The 8,738-nt window shown below is 41.8% G+C and overlaps 1 protein-coding gene across 2 annotated transcripts in view; it reads right to left on the bottom strand.

The window, feature by feature from the left end:
* Positions 1-5,700: 5,700 nt before the first annotated feature.
* The window catches only part of RAP2C (RAP2C, member of RAS oncogene family), a 50,788-nt gene continuing 47,750 nt past the window's right edge, over positions 5,701-8,738 (bottom strand). For both annotated transcript variants that reach the window (XM_077493926.1, XM_077493947.1), the window contains one exon: positions 5,701-6,907. The gene's annotated coding sequence lies outside the window, so the exon portion shown is untranslated. The remainder of the gene's footprint in view (positions 6,908-8,738) is intronic.

The following is an 8,738-nucleotide window of genomic DNA, read 5'->3' as shown; positions in this document are numbered from 1 at the left end:
TCGTTTTGTGTTAGCGTTACTGCCAGTTTAACGCCATAGTTTTGGGTGCGTTTCCTGCCAGTTTAATGCCATATAGTTCTGTGTGTTACTGTTGGTTTAAACGCCATATAGGTTTGTGGGCATTACTGCCAGTTTAATGCCAAATCTTTTTGCATGCGTTATCTCCAGTTTAACGGTATATAATTCTGTGCATGTTACTGGCAGTTTAACCCCACATAGCTTTGCATGCGTTAGAGGCAGTTTAACGCCATATTGTTGACACTTGAGCTGTGGATCTCTGCAGCTACTCCAGAGTTACCATTGGCGGTTTCTCTGATTAACGCTCTCCCTGTCCGGTCTGTCAGTTTAGGTGGACAGCCATGTCTTGGTAGGTTTGTAGTTGTGCCATTCTCTTTTCATTTTCGGACGATGGATTGAGCAGTGGTCCTTGATATGTTCAAGGCTTGGGATTTTTATTTTTTATTATAGCCTAACCCCGCTTTAAACTTCTCCACAACTTTATCCATGACCTGTCTGGTGTGTTCCTTGGTCGTCATGATGCTATTTGTTCACTAAGGTTCTAACAAACCTGAGGGCTTCACAGAACAGCTGTATTTATACTGAGATTAAATTATACACAGGTGTACTCTATTTACGAATTAGGTACTTTTGTGGCAATTGGTTCCACTAGATTTTAGTTAGTAGTGTGCATTTGTATTCAGCCCCCTTTACTCTGATACTCCTATGTGCCACTTTGTGTTAGTATACCACAATAAATCCTAATAAAATACAATTACATTTTTGGTTGTAACATGCCAAAATGTGGGAAATTTCAAGGGGCCTGAATACTTTTTCAAGACGCAGTATGTCCCTAGAATGCCTGAAGGTGCTGTCTTGGATTTTGCTGGGTTGCAATTCAAAGTATGCCAATGATGTGTGTTAGAACACTTAAGATAAGAATAAATTAGAATACTTAAGAGTGTGTGCTTTCCAAAATGGGCTAATTTTGTGGGTGCTGCCACCGTCACTGCCCTGGTGCGTCAGAGCCTCAAAAAAATTATTTATACATAATTTACTGTATGCTCCTTAAAAGCCCAAACGTGCTCCTTAGAGTTTGGGCCCCTCTATCCATCCATGCTGTGAAAAATTCTCACACATGGTCTCCCCATACTTAGGAGGCATAGCAGAATGTGTTTTGTTGTATAATTCTCAGTATGCCTATGTGGTGTGGAGAGATAACCTGCTTAAATGGCAACTGTGTAAAATTACAAAGAAATTACAACTTAAAAATCTCACCAAGCCTCTTACTAAATACCTTGAGTTGTCTGCTTTCCAAAACGGGGGGATATTTGGGGGGTATTTGTACTGTCCCGACCTTTTAGGTTTGCACGAAATGAGATGTACGAGAGGCAGTCAGTACATCAGGATTGATCAATTTTCAAAAGGAAATACCATAGTTTGTAGACTATTTTTCACACAGGCTAAATATACACTAATTTTGGTTATTTTTACCAAAGAAATGTAGCAGAATACATTTAGGCCTAAACTTAAAGAATTTTTTTTTTTAAATTGCAAAATTTTAAACGCACACTAAGAAAATCGTTTTTTTTTTTTTTTAATTCAGTATTTTTTTCGCTCATATAGCAAAAAAATAAAAACTCCTTGGCGACTAAATACCACAAAAAGATATATCTGCCTCAAAAAAAAAAACAAAAAAAAGTTTTGTTTGACAATTACTCAGTCAAGCAACACTGTACCCAAAGTGTGACAGTGCTGAAATCTGAAAATTGGCCTGGCAAGGATGGGGCAGAGGTGTCTGGTACTGAGGTGGTTAAAGGTAGCATATACTGTGTATGCTGTAGTAAACGTAAAAAGAAACACTGCTGAAATAACATAGGTGTTTGATTAAGAATTTATTAACATTTATTGAATATTTCTAGCTTGGGAAACAGTTAAATTAGTGTATTTATTGCTACTTTCAAGAAAGAGTTAGGGAGAAAGTACATGCTGACCTGACTGCCACCTTCTTCCTGTATAACAAAGATAGTTAGGGATACTAAACAGAAGTGTTAATTGTCGTCATTCTTTCACATTAATCCTATACATCAGGCCACTGTATTTTTGTTTTTTAATCCTCCAATTCCCTTATTGCTGCAGCGCTATTGTCTCACTTGATCTTTCCCTGTTCTTTGGCATCCACAGGGTGAGAGCTGTAGGAGGGGCTTCTATTACTCTGCTGATGTATGCTCTCTACAGTATGAGTGTGTCTGACCAGCCCTGATTGGTGCTGTGCCAGTCACATGATTAACCACTTGCCCTCTGGAAGGTTTTACCCCCTTCATGATCCGGCCATTTTTTGCTATTCAGCACTGTGCAACTTTAACAGACAATTGTGCGGCCATGCAACACTGTATGTAAATAAATTTATTTATTTTTTTTCACAAAAATAGAGCTTTCTTTTGGTGGTATTTGATCACCATTGGGTTCTTACTATATATAAAAAAAAAAAAAAAAACATTTTTACTTTCTGCTATAAAGCATATCCAAAAAAAATAAATAAATAAAAACTAAAATCGAATTTCTTCATGAATTTAGGACAAAATGTATTCTGCTACATCTATAGAAAAAAAAAAATCCCAATGACTGTATATTATTGGTTTGCATTAAAAGCTACAAGGTCTACAAATTATGGTATATACTATATAATGGCATTTTTACTGGCGGTGATCAGCAACTTCTAGTGGGCCTGTGATAGTATGGCAGGCAATCTGACACTAGCTGATGCTGCCTGGGGGAGCAATTAACTGACATAAATAGGGACACTAATATAGTGATCAGTGCTGACACTATACACTCACTACTAATGTACTCATGACACTGGCTGGGAAGAAGTTAACCTCTAGGGGTAATCAAGGTGTTAAACTGCGTGTCCAACAAGGAGTGTGATATGGGATGCTTTTACTAAGCGATCTTGTACACTTACAGGCGATCTTGCTGCCAAGCAGCAGGTCCCGATAATTATTGGCCAGGACCCGCTGATCAGCGTGTACTTTAACAAATCACAGCACAGCCAGGGCAGAAGACGCATGCCTTACCCAGAAGCGTTGATCAGATACGTGATCCAGCACACAGTGGCTGCCAGGGTGAGCTACGAGACGGGGATTCTGCGGAGGAGAGGAGGTGGTCACATGATCTCCTCGGCTGATGTCAGAGGGAGATCATGGCCCCTCCCGCAGAAGCTGTCCATTGGAGCCGGAAAGCGGCCGCGAGTGATGTGACCAGCCCGAAGACAGCTAAAAATCGGTTTTAAAAAAATCTTAACAGAGTGTGCTATGCCAGCCTCTAAGAGGGGCTGGCATAGACTTTTACAACTCCTTTTATGACTTGGAGAGGATCTGCAAAGAGGAGTGGGATAAAATAGCTCCTGAGAGGTGTGCAAACCTGGTGGCCAACTACAAGAAACGTCTGGACCTCCGATTGCCTACAACGGTTTTGCCACCAAGTACAAAGTCGTTTTGCGAAGGGGTTAAATACTTATTTCAGTCATTAAAATGCAAATCAACTTATAACTTTTTTGAAATCCGTCTTTCTGGATATTTTTATTATTATTGTCTCTCGCTGTTGAAATAAATCTATCATTAAAATTATAGACTGCTCATTTGTCAGTGGGTAAACGTACCGTATATACTCGAGTATAAGCCGAGATTTTCAGCCCTTTTTTTTAGGCTGAAAGTGCCCCCCTCGGCTTATACTAGAGTCACGCAGATCAGGTAGGCAGACGGCGACCATTCCACTATTCAAAAGCCGCGCCTCCCTGTCTGTGATAGGCGGAACACTCAATTTCCCAGCAGTCAGTGTTCCGCCTATCACGGACATCCGCTCATTCTCATACTACGGACGAGGATGAGAGGATGTCCGTGATAGGCGGAACACTGACTGCTGGGAAATTGAGTGTTCCACCTATCACAGACAGAGAGGCGTGGCTTTTGAACAGTGGAATGGCCGCCGTCTGTCAGACGAGGAGGAGAGGTGCGGCATGGCACACAGAGGCTGCAGAAGGCAAAGAGGCTGCAGATTGGCACAGGTAGGCTGCGATGGACACAGGGATGGACGGGACACAGGGAGGGACAGGACACATGGATGGACACAGGGAGGGACGGGACACAGGGATGGACGGGACACAGGGATGGACGGGACACAGGGATGGACACAGGGAGGTATGCAGCTGCAGATGGGCATTGTTGACCCTCTTTTCCACTCTTTTAAGCTGTAACAGTAGCTGCTGCATGTCTCACCCTCGGCTTATACACGAGTCAATACGTTTTCCCAGTTTTTTTTGTGGTAAATTAGGGGCCTCGGCTTATATTCGGATTGACTTATACTCGAGTATATACGGTACATAATTAGCAGGGGATCAAATACTCCCCCCCCCCCCTTACTATATATGCCCACAAGTGTTACTCCATACTTCTGTGGGCAGCACAGATAAGAAAAAGGAGGAAATTAAAGTGGTTGTATACTCAATTTTTTAACTTTTACCTACAGGAAAGCCTATAATAAGGCTTACCTGTAGGTAAAAAAAAAATCTCCTAAACCTGTACGGTTTAGGAGATATTCCCCTCGGTATGCGCCGCTGACTGCAGTGGCGCATGCGCACAAGGGGATTCTCTGCCTGAAAGTCCAGCAGTGGCCGACCGGCCGGAATGAAATCTCCCGCGCGCATGCGCGGGAGTGACAATATTGCGGCTCCGGCCACTCACAGCGCCGGAGCCGCGATACCCGGAAGAAACGCCGAGGGAGAATGTCAGCTCCCTTGGCGTGGATCGGGCCAGATGTAGGGGCCTCGTTCTAAGGTAAGTATTTCATAATGAGCTAGTATGCGGTGCATACTAGCTCATTATGCCTTTTGCTTTGCAGGTTAAAAAAAAAAATTTGCGGGTTTACTACCGCTTTAAGTGCTTAGAAGGGCATGCTCAGAGGACACCAGCTGCTCTACACAATCTCAGCCTGCAATGGGGACACAGAAGATGTGAGGAACTGAAGCCAGGATCAACCAAATATTTCACTCTACACACAAATACTTTAGTGGCTTTGTGAGTATGCACACTCTGTTACATAATAGTATCCAATGAGAGTTTTTCCATAGTCTGGGTTTAATGACACAAGCAAGATTTCAAATCCAAGTTCATAAACGAAATATGTATATTACCCATGTATATAGCTGTATGCTTGGACATCAGCTTTACAATTCTGAACAATCTAGTAAGGAAAAGCAGGGTGATCTTTCAGTTGGGGTCCCCTATTACCTTTGTCGTTCATCCATCTGCATTTGGTAAAAAATAAAATATACATTTTGGGTGGGCTGACCCTTACTTCACTTGCTTAAGTCTCAGATTGTGTAGCTAAGCCTATATCAATGGACTGATAGGTGTAAAACAGTGTGACAAGAAGAAATTTTGTTAAATCAAAGGGTTTAGTTCTGCTTTGACAGTAAAAAAATTAAAAAGTTACATTCCTGGCATGCCAGGAATACAAACTTTCACATTTGTGCTGTCAGCTAAACAGCCAATTCATCAAATGGTTGTGTCATAGCTGATCACATGTGCAGCACCATGGTAGTCGCAGATCAGAGGCTAAGATGGCAGCTTCCTTTTCTGAAAATTATAAGAGTTTAGTTAAGATTCAAAAAAATAAAATGACAGAAAACAAAAACACACTACATTTAAACTAGAAAACGTAAAATCATTTTATTTGCATTAGACTTATATGTGCACATGTGGAAGGAAGGGGGGGGGGGGGGGGGAATCATCTGAAGATTATAACAAATGAGGTCAAGAACCCTTACCGAAAGAATAAAAAGCAGGTGGTCAATGGAGTTGGAAGAAATACATAAAAAAAATAAAAATAAAAACAGGCAAAATTAATCAAACAGTATATACTTGTATTCTAACCACTGGGTTCCAGCACAAGCCTAATAACTACCCAGGCAACCAGCTCTGATGCACCAGAGTCTTCAATAAAGAGTTTTTTCTCATATGTTCAAACAAGTTAAGCACTGAGGTTGCATTTGATTCTCCAGGAGGATTTCAACACTTTTTCTTCCGGAATCACCACTAACTGTATAACATGATCAAGGATTACAGTCGTCTAGACATCCATGTTTCCACTTGCTTGGCCACTACATTTATTTTTGGACCTAACAGTCATCTTCTGCAGCTGAGGTGCCACTGCTCAGAAAACAAATCCAACAGGCAGGTCCAACGTAACTTCAAGCAGCTTCACTTGATACCGTAAGAACGTAAACATAGTCTCAAAGCATGTGCTAAGTTTTAGGAAATAAAATAAAAAATCAAGTGTACAAACACCTTCATGCAAGAGAGGCAGGCGAGGCATTGAAAGATCCTGCTTTGCTGACCCGCTGGCACTGAAGGAGTTAAGAGCAGATTCGAGGTAATGTATAGAAAATAAACCATGCGATTAAGGCTCAAATTATCCTCCGTTAAAACCGTCTTTTAAAAAAGGCATTAAGTAGGTAATACTGAGTTTAAGTATTTAATAAATACAAGTTTCAGAAAAAAAATATATCAATTAAAAAAACAAAAAAAACAAACAAAAAAAACACAAGACTGAACTGTTGCATATTAGCTGTTAATAGTAACTTAGACTATAAAAAAAAAAAAAAAAAAGGAAAAAGGAAAAAATAAAATAAGAAAAAGGAATATATATATATATTATATTTTTTTAACTTATGGTAAAACGTGCTATGCACAACCGTTGATGGCGAGTGAACGCGGCCCGCCATCTCTGAGCATTCGATGACATGTATGGCAAATGTGCTGTTGTGCAGACAAGTTTATCACGGCTCAGATCTGCAACCTGGGCTGTAAATTCTTCAAAGCCGAAGCTGTGCAAATTTCCTCTGAGTTATCTGTGAACAGAAAAGAAAGTGTCATGTACATTTTATAAATTATCAGAAATAAGGTTAACATCCTTAAAGTGATTGCAAAGCTTTTTTTTTTTTTTCCCTTAAAATAAAAGATGCTATATTTACCTGCTGCGTGCAATTGTACTGCACAGAGCAGCCCCATTTCTCCTCTTTTGTGGTCCCCCGCTGGCACTTTCTGCTCCCCCACAGCAAGCTGCAATGGCTCCTGCTACTATTAGTGCAGCCTGTGAGAGCAGGGTGAGGGGAGAGCATAACTGCAGATAAGCACAGCGCTAGATCGATACTTGGGGAGAAATTGGGGTGAACAGGCAGTGAAAGTTTTTTTTTTTTTTTAATGCAGAAAATGCATTAAAAAAAAGGTAAAAGTGGGCTATCAAGCTTCCCCCCCCCCACACTGTTATCCTCTGCCCACCTTCACATTGCTACCTCACCCATAGTATATCCTCCGCCCCCCTTACATCACCCCAACCCCCCTTAGTGTTCTCTGGCCCCTCATCACATTATTCCCCCACAGTAATGTACTGCGCCCCCCCCCCCCCCACTCCACTAGTGTCCTTTGCACCCTCCATAATAAAACAGTGTCCTCTGCCCCTTCACAACCCCCCCCCTAGATAGTGTCTTCTGCTGCCACCACCCCCCCCCCTCATAGCAGAGTTGCCCCCTCATTCAATGTCCTGTACCCCCCCAAAGCAGTGTCCTCCACCCCCCTGTACTGTAGTTTCATGTGCCACCCCTCGTCCACAGAAGTGTTCTCTGCTTCCCCCCAATAGCAGAGTCCCCCCTCCCCTCCACCCAGTAATGTCCTGTACCCCCCAAAAGAAGTGTCCTCTGCACTGCAGTTTCATGTGCCAAGTCCCCCCCCCCCCCCCCCCGCCCAGCAGTGTCCTGTGCCCCCTTTCCAAGCCCCATAGTGTCCTCAGCCCCATGTTGGTTGAATTGAAATGGTTAAATGGAGGCAGCTCCAGTTTCCACCCTCCATCCAGTATTGTGCGGTCTCCCGCTATGCTATGAAAATAAAAGCGGCTGGGGAAAGTAGGGTCATGTTCCCGATTCAGCCATCATTCTGCCTGCAGTTGATGATCGACAACTTGCTGACCCTGCTTTAAAGTACATTTCAACAAAATGTAAAGTATTGAAGCTTACAAATCTTTTTAGAATTGCTTGCTTCATTAAGGAATAGGTATATGTTCTGCAAGTATAGAAATATTCCCAATGATCCTGTTAGAAATCTTCTGTCCTTTAATTTCCTGTGAATTTAAGGCGCAACTCATTCCCCTATGAGTAATCTGTGTACATTACAAGGATTTTAACAAACTTCGTTGCAGATTCCTACTTTTTGTTATGCTGAAAAAATCTCTGTCTGTAGCCATGTGGGAAAGTGAGTCTAATGGGGGTGGTTTAATTATCAATCAGCTGTGCACCTGTAGAACTGCAATGAGGAAAATTGCAGGGTCTACATCCCTTTAGACATGATTTCCTATTGGCAGCAGCTCACCAGAAATAAAATTTTTGTCGCAGGGGATGCCTGAGATCTAACTTACATTTTAGGCAGACTTCTGGGAAAATTGTTGAGCCAATCACACAAGAAGGAAATAAGGTTTCTTGGGGGCATTCTGTACACCATCTGTGTACAGAACACCTCCCGGAAGCCATATTGCATTGCGTTTTCAGAAAATTACAGCGGCTGTAAATTGAAAAGGAAAGGTAATTTTTAATAACATTCAATTACATTGACACACAATTGTATTTGCTATTTTTAACCACTTCAGCCCTGGAAGGTTTACCCCCTTCACAACAGGACATTTTTTGCGAT

The sequence above is a fragment of the Lithobates pipiens genome, unplaced genomic scaffold (assembly GCF_037356315.1).
Source record: "Lithobates pipiens isolate NorthernLeopardFrog02 unplaced genomic scaffold, aLitPip1_a1.2 Scaffold_1, whole genome shotgun sequence".
In the NCBI taxonomy this organism is placed as follows: domain Eukaryota; kingdom Metazoa; phylum Chordata; class Amphibia; order Anura; family Ranidae; genus Lithobates; species Lithobates pipiens.
The sequence above is the reverse complement of the archived record's forward strand: the minus strand, read 5'-3'. Positions and strand labels throughout refer to the sequence as shown.